The 15,699-nt window shown below is 42.2% G+C and overlaps 1 protein-coding gene across 1 annotated transcript in view; it reads left to right on the forward strand.

The window, feature by feature from the left end:
• The window catches only part of negr1 (neuronal growth regulator 1), a 123,955-nt gene that overhangs the window by 39,577 nt on the left and 68,679 nt on the right, over positions 1-15,699 (forward strand). The window lies entirely within an intron of this gene.

Consider the following 15,699-nt stretch of genomic DNA (forward strand, 5'->3'; position numbering starts at 1 on the left):
AAATGGCCAAAAACATAATTGGCTGTACGATGCCCCATCCATGTCGACTTGCTTGATTCCTGTACTGTGCTCCAGCTGTCGTAATTGCCTCATTGTCCATCTGTTTTCAAACAGTGGACCTCTTTCCTAATGTACAGTCCTGCGAGTGAGTGGACTGTGGATGGGCTGAGTATACAATTAATGACATTCACGCTGACAGTTAGCAGAGATAATGTCCCTTTACTTCTGCTTCAGCGCCATTTTAGGGGTGCACCGCGCCTCTCAATATACGTGTGATAAACTGCAGTCAGCTGCTTGGCAGGCAGTAATGGTCACTACAGGACCATCATGTTTTTGTAGATGTTCCCTTTCTGAAGTACATTCTGTAATGGGAATCTTACCAGGGGGTGTTTCGGGTCATGGCAGCTCCTCACCACTGGCCATATGGCCACAATCAAACCGAAGCTAATGTGCCAGCTGTCAGCTTTATAATACAGTTTGCCATGCCCAGAATTCCTGATGGATGTGACCTAGTGGCTGAAATCTGGCAACGGTTGCACCTACAAATACCAATTGTTGCACTACGGTTCACAAATGTGACACGCAGAAACAAGCTTTATGTGGTTAAATACAGCTTAGAAATAACACTGTGTTTTGTTACACCTGACCAGCAGCATACTTATAGCTTCATCATAACGCATATGAAACAAAGTCTCGAAGCCAGAATAATAATTGTGTAAAAATATCACAAAGTGACAACAATAAAAATAGAAGCAGTCACTGAGATGATAATTGGGGAATGTAACAGTATGAAAACAAAGTTGAACATAGTTTGATGTGCTTTGTTGCTTTTGTTGTTGATGGTGTTATGGTTGTGTTATCTGACTCTACTGTGGAATCATCAGGCAAATGGGTCGCCAGCCATTGAGACAGAGCTGTGAATCAGAGTGTGAGCCGCAGGCAGGAAGTATGTCGAAATACAGATGACTCACTCCAGCTGATGAATGCCTGCGGTCACGTCTCTGATAGGGTTCTCAAGGTAGTTAAACATTTGGTTCATTATATTGTCAGCCGGTCTCGTTTCTTTATTCCTGTGCGGGAGCCACACATCTGTGCTGTAATGGCACCTTCGTAACGTCAAGACCATATTGTACTTTTGTTTATGTTGCCCTGTGTGCTGTGAATCATTACCTGTCACTGTACGGTACTTGTGTACACATGCTTAAGCCCACTCATGGAGAACAGAGGGATTTCTTTACAGATGAGAGATGTAGCGGGGAAGCAGCCCTGTCATGTTGCAGAGGCTTCTGGGAGCATGCTGTTCTTTCATCTGCTGAAAGGGAAGGGAAGAAAAAAAGCTGCACACTTTAATCTGGGCTTTTCAGTCCGAGCATACAACGTTTATTAATGCTGTAACACGAATGTTACAGTTGAAGTAAAAAAGGATTTCATGGCATTGGATTTTTTGGCACTTTTGCTTCGCTAGGCAGTGCACCATGAGGAGCAACACAGGAAATGGGAGCAAGAAGGGATTACTGTGTATGTATGTATATACATATACATCCATTTCCGGTGCATGATAGGGCCCTTGACCAGCTCATCCTCCGAGCAGTTATGCTGAAATGTGCATCTATGTCAGCAGTGCTGGGGGGGGGGGCTTCTTTCTGTGTTTGGTCATTTCATCTAAGTTCTGCCAATGCATATTTAATGCAACAATTTATTTAACTGATGATGAAGATGTAAATATAATGAGCCCATTGCTTCATAATTCCCTAAACCAGGGATGACTTAGTGGTTCGGGAACCCATTGAAAGTTCTAAAACTAATAAAAAGTAAGAAAGTGCTAAGCTAAGTTTAAGTCACTGTCCGTGCATTTGTTTCCCTTTGTTTTGTCCTCACTGTATCAGCAAAAATGAACTATTAATGACAATGGGAGATAGCCATTGGTTTTGCCACTGGAACAACACATATTTCTTTCTAATCACGTCCCATGGGGGGGTTTCTCTTTACCTGAGCATTACAGCAGTTTTACAGCAGCAGGAATTTCTCGTTATCGTCACACTTCTCAACACATGAATAGATATGACTGTGCCTGCACACTCATGTCTCAGGATCATTTAATCTCCGCGTGACATTTATCCCCCTCAGAGACCTTGTGTCACTTCAACAAGCTTCATTGCAAACAGCGCCCATGAGAAGTGAGAAAATTGTGGCATTCAAAACACACTATCTCTCTTTTTTTGAATGGAATAAATCCAAAGCGTTATATACTGGTGGTGAAAAAATGTAATCCATTAAGCGAGAGTCACTATGATACACCAGCAGATCCAAAAACAACCTAAGGGACTTGAAATGTTCTCTACAGTGATGCAAAGATATGTACAACTCATATTCCAATAATACATACATATTGCAAAACTGTAGAATAATTTGGGGCGTAAAAATGTTTATCACGCGGCACAGCTTGAGATCTACCAGTGCCTAAATGGGTCTCTCGGGTAATCTCAGCCATAAGCAATAATCGTCAGGGCCATCGGGGTCTGCTGAATTACTAAGAGGGTCCATGTTTCCCACCAGGTACATTTGGCACAGGTAACTGCCGAGCGGTTAAACCCTTCCTTTGAATACTTGACTTAACAAGATTAAGCTAAGTGGGTTCTGCCTTGTGGCCGTGCACTGATTACTGAGTAAAGCTGCCATATCAGTGACATCACAGACAACCCGATATGAACTGGGACCATTACAGACTCCTGGTCCACATCAGCCCCGCTCTCTTCCTCTTGTTTTACTGCTCGACTGCACCCCTGATCTTCATCTGCACATCTTCATCACCGCCATGCACACACACTGACCTATTTACAGTCTATATTCCGGAGCATTATCTGATGTAGGATACAGAGGGAAGAGAGATCGGTATCATCTCCTACACATCACGTGACTGTACCCTCCTCCTCCTCCTCAGCGGCCATGATTTTTCCTCCCTCTCTGTTAATTAAGATTGTAGATGTGATAATGTATTAAATATGCACAGCACCTCTCATCTAAGAATATCTTGTCACAGTGAGGAAGGAGGGAGAGAGGCATACTTCCCTTCAGCAGTGACTGCTTACACGGGCACTGGTAATGTGGTTCTGCTGAAAACTGTGGGCCGGAATGCTGAGCTTAAAAATTCACTCAGAGAAATCTTGCTGACACATTGTAGTGTGGATCAGTGTATTATTTATACAAAGTGCATGTTAGCAGCATGCCTCACACTACCGAACTAACAGCAGTATATATGTTTAAGGTTTTATGTAAGACTTTTATCGATGCGGCCGTGTGATGGAGCTCTTCAGAGAGTTAACATTTTCAACAAAAAAAATAAAAGCGAGACATAATCCCGTATGTGATGAAAATGTTTTGGACGTTAATATGGATCAGAGCGGATCCACGGTGAAAAGTCGGCGCCCACGCCCATGGAGTGAGTGAGTGTGGGAAGATAAGTGAAACGGAGGGTTAAACCTCCAGGTCGTCGCTCCTCTCTTTGATGTCAGCGCAGAGATAGAGTGTAATTACAGAGTGCGGCATAATAAGGCCCAGCAAATCTCAGTTTAATCTAAATATGCTATGTCACTCTCATTAAAAGAGATAAAACATTCTCATGACCTCAGTCCGAAAATACAGTCCTGTCAACTGCGCTGTGACACAGGAATTAACCCGGAGATTTAACACCTTCTCGGTGGCATTCCTCCCTCATTTACTGTTTCCTCCGGAGTATTCGCTATATCAATAATATAAAGTTTAAGCATAATTGCAACCCAGCTCTACCTTTCTCTTTATTCAATTAAAAATAGATTGCACTGGGTGAACATATTGGTTAAACAATTTCCCATTTAAACTTGACGTCGAGTAGCTTAAACAGTGTAGTGTTACATAAGTCCTCTATATTTCATTGAAATGCAGCGGGACATTTTGTCAATAGTCTTTGTGACTCACCCAAAGATGGAATTGGATGCTTGCTATTAGACTTACAATTTACTATAATAGCCTATAAGTGTTGTAAAAAAATGCACAACTCAGGAAGTCAATCTTCTAAATGAGTCGCCACTTCAGGGACGAGGATCCACCGACAGGTGTGCAGACTCTATACCTCAACAGGTATGTGAAGTGGTTATTGTAGTTCACTCAGAGAGTTTTGGGCTTAATCCCCCTCTCGTTAATCCCCTCTCACAAAAGATTTACATGTACAGTGTAATATGTCTCGTAGAGTCATTTGTAAAGCGGTGTGGAGAGGATACCACAACTGTTATAGTCGTTAAGCGTTTCAACTTCATCAATATTTAAGACCAATTGTAAACTAAAAGCTCAACGTTCTTCGTGCCGTCGCTCTATCCTCGTAGGGATGCACAATTATACTACATTTTATCGAAATCGCAATATGGCCTAGTGCTATTTTCAAATCACAGGAGGGGCCGTATTGGTTAAATGTTAAGGCCGATGATCGGTCCGTGCTCCGGCTCAGCGGGCACAAACACATAACATGAAGCCTGAGATGATGGATTCTCGTGAGATCAGGAGAATCCAGCTGCAGTGAAAAGTAAAGATGTCCTGGACTACGCATCATATTCTACAGACAGACTTTGTTTTGTATGGATCTTCATAACAATAACACAATTAAAACAAAGAAATAACACGAAATAAAAATCACAATATCAGTCAAAATAATTCCAATTGAAACATGCCTAAACGTGTATTACAGCTACAATTAAACACCTTTCACTGTAAATATTAGTGAAAAAACAGAGATAATGATTATGAGGTTATGGAGCTTTCCCTAGTTTTCACTGATCTACTGCAGTATTTGTAAAAATGGACACTTGGTTGTTATCAAAGTAAAGAAAACACACTGTGACTACGCTGTAAGCGATAGCACCTAATGACTGTGTGTGTTGTAAGTGCTGTGAGAAGAGGCTCGTGAATTGGTGTTACTGTCCCCAGCTGGAATAACTGTGTATCAAGAGTCTCAGTGGAATAGTAATGCGTTAAAACAACGCGGCCTGCCATGAATATCGCAGGGAAAGTGTTGAGAGGAATAAGAGTGTGTCTAAAGGAACAGATTTGCCTTCATGGCCCCTGACATTTAGTTAGCCACTAATCATTGTGTGTGTGTGTGTGTGTGTGTGTGTGTGTGTGTGTGTGTGTGTGTGTGTCTGAGTTTGTGAATCCCTGTCTTAGGACCTGTAAATCTCTTTTCTCCATTATGTGTTTGCGGGTGCGTGCAACATTACATGTGTGCTTCTTCATGCACTTGTGGGCAGGTGATTGTGTGTTTGTGCACTAATGTGAGTCCTCATCATGGAAATGGCGGATATTAGCCATGATTAATTAAAATGAGTAAGGACAAAGGTCAAAGGTCAGCCACTCAGCTCTCACGTCTCTCTTCTCCAGAGAGGGAGCCGATGCACCGTGAGCGGAGAGTAACTAAGGCATCTTTATTTGCGCACTAGGAGTCGTCTCTCCAGGTAACACAGCTGAACATGAAGCTAGACTGTTACACTCTCACTGCTGCACATTTATTCCACCACATTTCCTTTAACCCGCGTAGCTCAAAATGTCAGAGTTTTCTTCATCTCAGATTCAGAGGGATCCATTATGGAACGCTTGATTGCTCTCTCCGCATGATGATTTTGGACCTACTTTACTCACAGTGAATTGCAGAGTGATGCTTTTGTACTCTGTGTACTTTGAGATGCGTGTTTACAATCGTACATCAAAATGAGCTTCAGATTGCAGTAATGGGGTTTGTGCAAAGCAGAAAAAATGTAGACTTGCTCCCTGGGGAATCTCTTGGAAATGTGTCCCATTTTAATTATGCTTCCTTTTCCAACGTACTCTCCACATGCCTGTGCTGATGGATAACACTAGATGATTGGGCAGGACATGTCCATCTCTGTTGTCACTCACTGCAGTATATATTAAGTGAAACACGGCGTTTTTATATTGTGATGATAAGCCAAGTGAATTCACCGATGGGCCATGCTGTATTACAGGTGTCAGCACGCACAGATGTCGAATAACGTAGTAGAAAATAAAACAAAACCTTCCCAGAGGCATACAAATCAGTCTTAAAGTCAGCAATTTCATTTCCACAGCATCTTTTTCCATCATTGCAACAACATAGTCGTACCACACCAGCCTGATAATCACACTGGATTGCCATTGTATTATTACGTCGTTATTCAGCCCGACATATTGTTCATGTTGTTCTAATTTTCAACAAAGTGCTGATTGGTCTTTTTTTTTTTTTGACAGTGAGTTCAAAGCCAGGCCGGTTAGATTTTCTCAAATACAGTAATCGTAGTAATATTAGACGTGGACAGACATGTGGAACCAGGCTGATGACACTACTCACCACGCTTGCTTCCATGCAACTATTGATAATCAGTCGTTCTTATGTTTAACCTAAAATGCCTAAATATCACTGGCTCAAGCCTCTGTTTTGATTCCAAATGTCAATATTTGCTGTTTATTTAACAATGATAAAAATATATATTTAGGTTTTGGGCTGTTGGCCAAACAAAGCTCAGACTCTGTAAAACTTAATTTAGACTGTGTTGTGGCATATTCCTGTTTTGTCCAAAGGATTAAGCAATCGACCAATAATGAAAATAATGACTAGTTGCCGTCGTAGTCTGATATTAGCCCCGATTGCTTGCTTTCATCAGTATCATCTCTCCGTAAACTATCTGCAAGCATTAATTGCCGGCACAAATGTCTTAATCTTCCTTCCTGTCGGCCTATATTAATCTAAGTGCGTGTAGGTGTTCCTTTTGACAGCTGAAATCTGAACTGAAAAATGTGAAGTATGAAGGAGAAGGCGGGTGGACATGAGCGAAAGCTTTCTTTAGCCCTTCTTCTTTTGTAAATGGTGGTGTGTCATGCAGAGACAATTTAATACACTGTATTTACTTTCCGAGGCCATTTTTATTGCATTCTGGACATGCAGGCCACTCTGGGACACGCCATAGAAGATGAAACAATCACACTGTGAGTGTGTGAAAATAATCTAAATTTTCACCCACCAGTGGCGTTAGGCCGTGGCTTTTCTGGTGCTTAACAGTTGGTCCTCGGAGGTGTAAATCGCAACAGAGAAATAGGTTCTCTCACTGCTGTTGGGATCCGAGCACGGCCCTCTCTGCGATGTTTATCATACAATAGCACCTTCATCGACAAGATAGCTGTGAAACAGATGTGCTGGGGGTGACACATTGGCAGGCGTCTCAGGGATACACTGGCCTTAATTGGGCAGATAAATATCACAGGCTGTGCTCCCTGGCCCTATACAGCCCTGTTGCATACATCACCCTGAATGCAGACTGACCACCAGCAGTGGGGGTGCTGCCCGCCTGTCTCATCCCTGAAATTCATCCGGTGCCCAAAGTGCAATTAAAGAGCAGCGAGAGATTTCCTCCATCAGTGGGCTTCCTTGACTTGTGGCTGTATTAGGCTGCAGTAGCAGAAGCCCTCCCGCTTCGTTAGAGAATCCAATGGTCAGCTTTATTTATAGAGTGTCAGAGGGTGTATCATCAAAGGCACAATGACCAGGCAAAGCAGATAAGAGACCTTCTCATTTAAAATGATCACTGATGTTCTGTATAGACATCATTATTTGGACAATCAGTGCTCCAGTCTAGAGTAACACCGTAAAACAAACCGCAAGAACGGACATCTGTATCCTGCAAAGTACAAGCTCAGGGTTTTTAATAATGAGCAATTTATTGAATGGTCATGACTTTGGCCTTTCCAAAGCTCTCAGTGGGTATGAATTTCCCCGTATCACCTTCATGTTGTTTCGTCCAAATCTTCTCCCTCCAGCCCAGAGGGGCACATCAGGGGGAAAAAAAGCAGTCGATAGTTGTGGGTGTGCACATACCGCACACGTACTTGCACACACCCTCTGAGAATCACTAATCACTAATCCTTTTCAGCACTTGGACCTTGAATTGTTTGGCAGTCAGTGCTATTCATCATGGACTTATACGACTCACCAATGAGGGAAATAAATCAGGACAGAGAGAGATAGAGGAAGAGAGAGTTTGACAAACAATGAATGAATGTGTTTAGACCCTTTTGCCACAAAACTTCCCACATGCTCTTCCTGAAATCTTAGCCTACCTGAGGACACAATCAGAGATACACAATATTATTTCAAGGTAATAGCTTTGTTATTACAAATGGATGAAAAAAAAAAGACAGGGAATTGCACTTTACTCTGATGATAACGGGTCCTCGACAAATCCCAAACTCCGATATTTTAAAAGACACTCATAACTATCAAGGACACTTTGAGAAGTACGGCAGTTGACAGTTTCTGTGGCGCAAAAAGGTTTTCAATGTCTGAAAATGCAAATGCAAGTTTATATAAAGGATGATCATTTTATACATCAAGTGATTAATTAGGTTATACTGTAGATAAAAAATGTCCTTGATCTGCTGTGGTTAGACCGTTAAAATTGATCTTGAATTTTGACCCTTCATTTTGATAATGACTACACTAACAGTGGCGGCAAAAGCCTTTTGTACGGCAACTTGATGAGCAAAGAGTCAGTAAACGGCTAATCTAAAGCGTCGCTGAGCCAAGCTCCTTCCCTATGACTGGTCTGTTAGCTGCCAACTGCTCTCTCCCCATTAATCACAACCCGGGTCCTAAAGTTTGAACTTTGACTTTTATCGTCGTATCAAGGCTCAATGACAGATGGAGACAGAGCTTTGTGTCCTCACATCAGATCATCCATTTCGCACACACACACACACACACACACACACACACACACACAGAAACACGCTGAGAGCTGAGATGCATGGAGGATCACCAATAGCAACGGTCGTTTGGTCACCGGCTGATATTTGGTTGTTGGAAAGCAGCTTGCCCTCTGACAGTCTCAGTGTTTTACAATAAACTATCTGAAATGAGCCTTGTGCATGGCAGCGCTAATCAAAGACTTTGTTGCCATGCAGCTAATTGAAAAAACTAGTGATCATCTTTGAAAGCAAAAGCAGAGTGGCCCATGCTGGGGAACTTTGTTTATCATAAGCAAGATGCTGAGGTTGAAAGACACTGATTAGCATGAATAAATTAGAAACTATTTCAATGAGTGGGTGATAGCTTATCTTTGAATTACATGCCCAGTGCAGCTCGCCCATTGAAGATTAATTGCCTCTCACAAGGTATTTTGGAAAGTTCATTTTCATCAATTGATTTCCCTTAATTCATGAATCCCCCAGAAGTGCATGAAATTGGTAACAAGCTCTCCATAATCACGCTTTCTGCATCGTTAACTTCATTGGCAATTACTCATCATATGTATCGGTTGTGACATTTGCGGAAGCATGTTATTTTTGCACCATTAGGTCATGACAGGAATATTATCATAAACTAATGGTTAATTACAAGTTGAACAGAAAGGCTGTTCATAGTTTTCTTGGATTTCTGCAAGGAGCTTGTTTCCAGCACACTTAATGTTCAGCCTGATCAACTCACTATCTGCAAATGAAACGACTTACAGACAATTATCATGACCAGTACTTACACATACAACATGAAACAGCTGACAACAGAGGCTGTTCCACCAAATAAACCAAGAACTTGGACATGGTGAGAACCGTTTCACGACTGACCCCTTTTTTTGTTAGTAAACATGGTGATATATTTTTTGCATAATTGGAGGCAGAATAACTCACTGCACATGTTGGGTAACACACAAGTTTGGGTGGCTTGTTTTTTATAATGATTGAAAAAGAATACGAGTTTTTCACAATCTGTACAGTCAAATCACTTTACGGGACCGCGAGTGTTACTTGAGAAAGTTTACATTAACCAGCTGGCTGGCTGGTTAGCTAGCTAGCTTGTTAGCGAGCTGGCTGGCTGGTTAGCTAGCTAGCTTGTTAGCGAGCTGGCTGGCTGGTTAGCTAGCTAACTTGTTAGCGAGCTAGTCTCCAGATCTTCCATCCGCTCTCCTCCCGTTAAAGTAGTGTCTAGTAACTTTAGCCACTACTCTGATGTGATTCGTATATGCCTCCAGACTTTTTCTTTGTTTCGTCTCTACCTAACATCGTGACGTAAACATGACGTTGGCTGAAAAATGGTCTCCATTACTCTGACGTCTGTACATTGCAGGGGACATCTTGGAGGCTCGGTGTTGAATTGTCCAATGCCTTTTTTTTTTTTCTTTTATTCCTCCAAGCTATGATCACCTCACCAGTACATTGTTGTTACCATGGCATTGGGGTCATTTCTGTTTCAGTCGGAGACAAGAATGCTGCCTTGAAGCAAAAACAAAATAAAAAGTGGGCCATAAACCGAGAGTAGACTACAACTCCAGGGTTACAGCTAAAGTAATGTGCAGATTTTAACAGTAAGAATTTATGCCAGGTGCATTTACACTGATACAGTTAGGTGCACTTATGGATGAAGAATACCAACTAGGTCCCACCGACATGAAAAAAAAAAATGTATTACAGAGGAATCCCATGTTAAACACAACACTTTATAAGACAAATTGTTATATCAAAAACACCAATCTCTGATCTGTTGAAGTTGAAACTGATACACAGTTATCACCATACATTCCCACGCTATCACACACTATCAGTGGACCCTCTGGCGAATTCCTGCAGTACATTAATAGGGCAAATCACTGGATTCATCATAGATAATGATACCATTATGGAATAATGTTCATCAGCTAATGTGCACTTGCTGGGAATCTATTTGTGTCTTTCGCCGTTTGCTGTCTGCTGCAACTCCTCGCATCTCAATTCTTTATTAATCTACCCAACATTTTAGCCACAAGGAGATCTGAGAATATGAAGAGATGCCAAAACCAGACAAGCAATAAAGGCTGATGAGGTTTTATTTCTTGGCCCTGCCATTCCAGCACTTAGTCCACCTCCTCTATTGCTGCTGGGCTCAAATAAATGGAAAGAAAAAGAAAACATCCCATTTTTCTGAACATTTTTATTGCTTTTTATTATTGGCGTATGGTTGTGTGTGTTGTTCTGTTGGAAATGATTGAGATTGATATGTTTAATAATGGTATGAGAGAGCAGCAGGTGATATTGGAGGTAAAGCTAGAGTGACTTTCAAGGTTCATGGGCTGGGAGTCAACTGCTGGATGTTCTTTATTTGAAAGCACACACTGCCGTTACATTGGCATGTTTATCCAAAAAATCTACCTTTTCCTTCATAATTAGGCCCACATATATTTTTAATACAAGTACCTATATAAGTTCTAAATAAGACATAACAGTGCTACCAATGACTTTGAAAACACGCTTTATTTTCAGTAAGTTCAATTTACAGCATGATGCTGTTGTTGACATTTTAACATTCAACTCTGAGGTGGTCAGGCCACCAGAAGTGAGCCCGGGACAATGTTGTCGCTAACTTCAATCCTCACAGTTAAACTAATTGATGCACTGAGACTTATTGAGAAAGTGGCTGCATGTGTACACAACAGTGCACAAAGTGGTATCGGGTGTGGTTGTATTGGAGTAGTTGTATGATTACAAGTATGAGTACATGAGCACAGTATCGGACAGCTACCCGCTGTCCGTATCTATCTGTGCATCCCTATTGAAGATTTTTGAAAGATTCATATAAATCATCTGGCTAAGCCTCAGGGACAAAGTCAGCCATCTTTACTCTAAAAATTGCTAAATTGGAGGGCCATGGTTTTTCCAGACCCTACAGTTCTGTGTTCTTGCTAATAATGACAGATTTCTCTTTCTACTCGGATGAACTTTTTCCAAAGTTAAGTACTACAAATGATCTGTGCCTGCTTTATGACACTGCAAAGGTAGGTAATCCCTTTGAGTAATATAATCTGTCACTGTTTATGTTTAGTTTCCCTGTCTGACAACTAATTAACGGGCTGGAAGTTGGTTCTATCTCGCTGCCTGCAGTGAGGGAAGGGAATTGAAAACCTTTAGGGATAGCTGTGCAGGAACTGTCTCATTACTGAGGTTTATATTACGCCCTGCAAACACATGTATATTTTACAGGTTTATAGTATGATCCATCGATATCAATGTCATATCAAACAACCTGCGGCTTTGGGAAGCTTTGGACTTGGTTAGTTTAGAATTGCAGGGAGCCATTCGAAGATCGCCTCAGGATTTGTTCACTGTATCAAGCAAAGCTGAAAATTAAAACTGAAATCTGTCCCTAATCCAATTTCAAAGTGCTTCATGTTGTTGATTAAACATGATCAGTCCTCAGATCAGCAAGCATCTGATTTTAATAAGACCATTACATTGTATTGTGTTTGGACAGGAGATGCTCGCGGCAGTAACAGCACCTTCGTCCATTTCTGTGTGTAGGATGACGGTGGACAAATTAAGGATTTGAATTACAGAAAATGAAGCGGGAAGAATTTCTCTCCCTTTCTCTCCCTCCCTCTCAGCTCTCTCTGACTCCCGTACCTCCTCGCCGCCCGCACTGCCATTCATTACAACAAGTGGCCGGGCTTCCCCTCTGTGCTCTAATTGGGAAGCTGGATGGCAGTAGGTTTAGCCAGTAATGGGGTCCTGCAATTTGGTAGCAGGAGTCATTCTGGAGAGACTTGTCAGAATTCATAGAAGGGCCCAGTGGTGTGCATCCCACTTTGCAGCCTCAGAAGAAAACCCCTGCATTTTAATAGTGCAGCTGTAAGCATTTCGGTAATTCAAGGTGGCGTCATTATAGGCTTATTTATTCACCCGAGGTGTCTGCCAGGAGGAAGATGACGCCGCCCAGATCAGCTGTGGCAGCTCACTCTCAGCACCTCCCGCAGGGCTGGAGAAGGGAAAATTAGAGAGGAATGGGCAAACACGACAATCATAGTATCGTTACTGAATTAGCACCCGAATAAAACAACAAGCTGTGTGTCTAGGTATTGAGAGATTGGGTTATAATGATCTGCTGTACGAGGGGCAGCACAGTTACGTCCGTTTCTGATGTTTCAAGAGTAGGAGGAGGTTTAAAAAGGATCAAATGTGGCACTCGAGATGCACCCTCGAAAAAAAAGATGGTTATGGTCTTTTCAGGATTTCAAGGCAATGTGGTAACCAAGAAATAGGCAAGCGTGAATGCCCTCAACAGTGTCGAAACGGCATTTTACAGCAGGAACTAACATCCACGTGAATAATTTCCTCCTCAGACATGACCACAGTCTTCCTCTACCCTCGCCTTACCAAGAGGTCGCTTGTAGTCACAAACAGTAACCGAGGAGATAGTTTGTCAACTGAACGGAACAATGCTATTCACGCCACACACATAGATATTAATAATTTGTGTGTGACATCAACAATTATAATAGTAATACAGTAATACCTTTTATCAATAAGAGCCAACACTTCTGCAGCCACTTGGTAACTTGATTTTCTCATTAGAAATGTCTTATTGCCAAATAGAAAAACCCCTTCAGCCCTAAATATCAAGCGTCCATATTGTGGCCCCTCAACATCAATGCTGGCAATGTCTCAGCACTGTAACCTAGCAACAAGACTCTCACTTATATAAGATCTTGTTTAGGATGTTTGTTTTATTCTTAATGAGGGACAACAGATGTCAGAATCATATTTTGCTTATGCATTAGCTGTGTCCGAGGTCCCTCTAGCACTCATTCACCATCCCCCCCCCCCCCCCCCCCCCCCCCCCCCCCCACATAACAATACATTCTTCATATGTAACAGGAAGCAGTCCATTTAGATCTGGGACACATGCAAGTCGTCAACAACACGATCAGATACATTATGTGATCAAAGGAGCAGCTGTGAAACGTTGGATGAACACATTTCATCTCTTTGTTATTTTTGCTACTCCTCCATGCAGTATTACTAGACTTGTTCTATTGAAGAATAGCCGCTTACAAAGCTCTGCTAATTTGATGATAAAAACATTTTCCTATAAATTCTACATAATAAAAGTCCCCCCCTTTTATTTTGTTATCGAAAAGCTTTTGTTTTGAAGCAGCAAAAACAAGATATTTTTGGTTTTCATCAGTAGTAACTGAACCAACTCAGACACCAGGTCTCAGCTGTGCTCCAGCCCCAGTTTTGCTCCTCTCTTCCCAAAGCTGTCGCTCGAGAGAACACCTCCCATGTGGTGGGGCTAGATTTGATGATTGCCCGCATGCTGTCCACACCTCACTGAGATCCGAACTCAATGCGAGCCGAGCCACCTCGGCCACCTCTGGTCTGGCCGATCCGATCCCAATGCGAGCAAGATCCGATCTCGGAGCGTACGGACTTAACAGCTAATGCGTCCCGGCATGATGGGATGATTAAAGTGTGACCACGCCCTCACTTCTTGAAGCAGTTTTTGTTGCCATAGGTTTGAACTACAATGGCTTTTAAAGACATGAAACAAAAGCACGGCTTGTTGTCTGCTGAATAAATGACTGTTCTGTTCTTCACAGACATTCCCACGTGTCTAAAGTTTGACTGACTTCTATTGATTTGTTATTCTGTTTCCACGACTTTTTGTTATTCTCTGCTGGAGCAAACAGTGTCATACAGTTAAGCAACTGAGCTACAGTAGCTTTGAGCTGGAAAACTGAGGGCTCTTCATCTGAACCTTTGAAAACCTCTCAGTCCCTGCCTGGGAGAGATAGGATCAGTAGACAACCCCAACATTTTCAATTTTGTGCTATCAGACACTGAGGAGACGTGTCAACAGTGGGGTCCTACAGCAAGTAAACACAGCAGTCTGACAAGCAATAACCTAGATTCAACATCGCCTCCGGTCCTCTCCCACCGAAGGTCCGCCACTTTCATCTCATTTAGATCCAGATCTGTTGATCAAAAATGACGCCTATTCCCCCCCGCAAAACAGAAAGCGCCAGTGATTGTCCCTCATGTCATTGAGGGCTGAGCCTGTGTGTGGCTGGGTCCAAACAGGCCATAGGGTGCTACCGTTTGTGAGTCATAGCTGTTTTCTTTTCCTTGCACCATAAAGGTTCCGCTTATATGAGTGTTGATGCTTTTAATGATGCGCCATCATTCATTTAAGTGGAGGCTACTTGCTCCTTATATACAAATTAGTGCTCATATAGGCATTGCATGCAGAATATGGGGCATGCATATAATGAGTAGTGGGTCCACACCACAGATCATTATTTTCAGTCTAGTTTATGTATTTATTTTAACACTATTGTACAATATTTTCGGCGGGTAGACAGGAACAGTAAAGTGAATCTATATCAGTAAAAAGCATATGGTGGATGTTGTCATTATTCAGGCTGTGTTCTTAGCCACAGCCTCTGTATTGTTGCTTATAATAGAGTGAAGAGGAGGGTGTCTGCATCTAAACTGGACAGCGCTCAATGACAAAAGAGAACACGTGACTCAAAAAAAGTGTTGGCGGGTCTTAAGAGGAACTCTGGAAATTGTTGAATCAACTTTTCTTTTGTTCGTGTGTTTTTTTAGCCGGCATCAGGAGGGATCAGAGGGGTGGAATGGTTGGAAGCCCCAGACGACTGAGAAGCCATTACAGTATAGCACAGTCCAGTGCAGAAACGCTTCCTCAGAGATTCAAATCTTGCAGATTAAAATAGTGCTTTATAAGCCTGTATGTGTGTGCACGTACAGCCATGTGCCTGAATGTGTGCTCAGTTAAATTGTGTTTAAATGCCTTTGTGGGTGGCTGCACGTGTGCCTGCGTGTGTTCGGGGCAGCCTAAATACCGAAGCTTTTAACATC

Source organism: Anarhichas minor, unplaced genomic scaffold (genome assembly GCF_050575085.1).
Source record: "Anarhichas minor isolate MPS153535 unplaced genomic scaffold, ASM5057508v1 ptg000010l, whole genome shotgun sequence".
Lineage (NCBI taxonomy): Eukaryota > Metazoa > Chordata > Actinopteri > Perciformes > Anarhichadidae > Anarhichas > Anarhichas minor.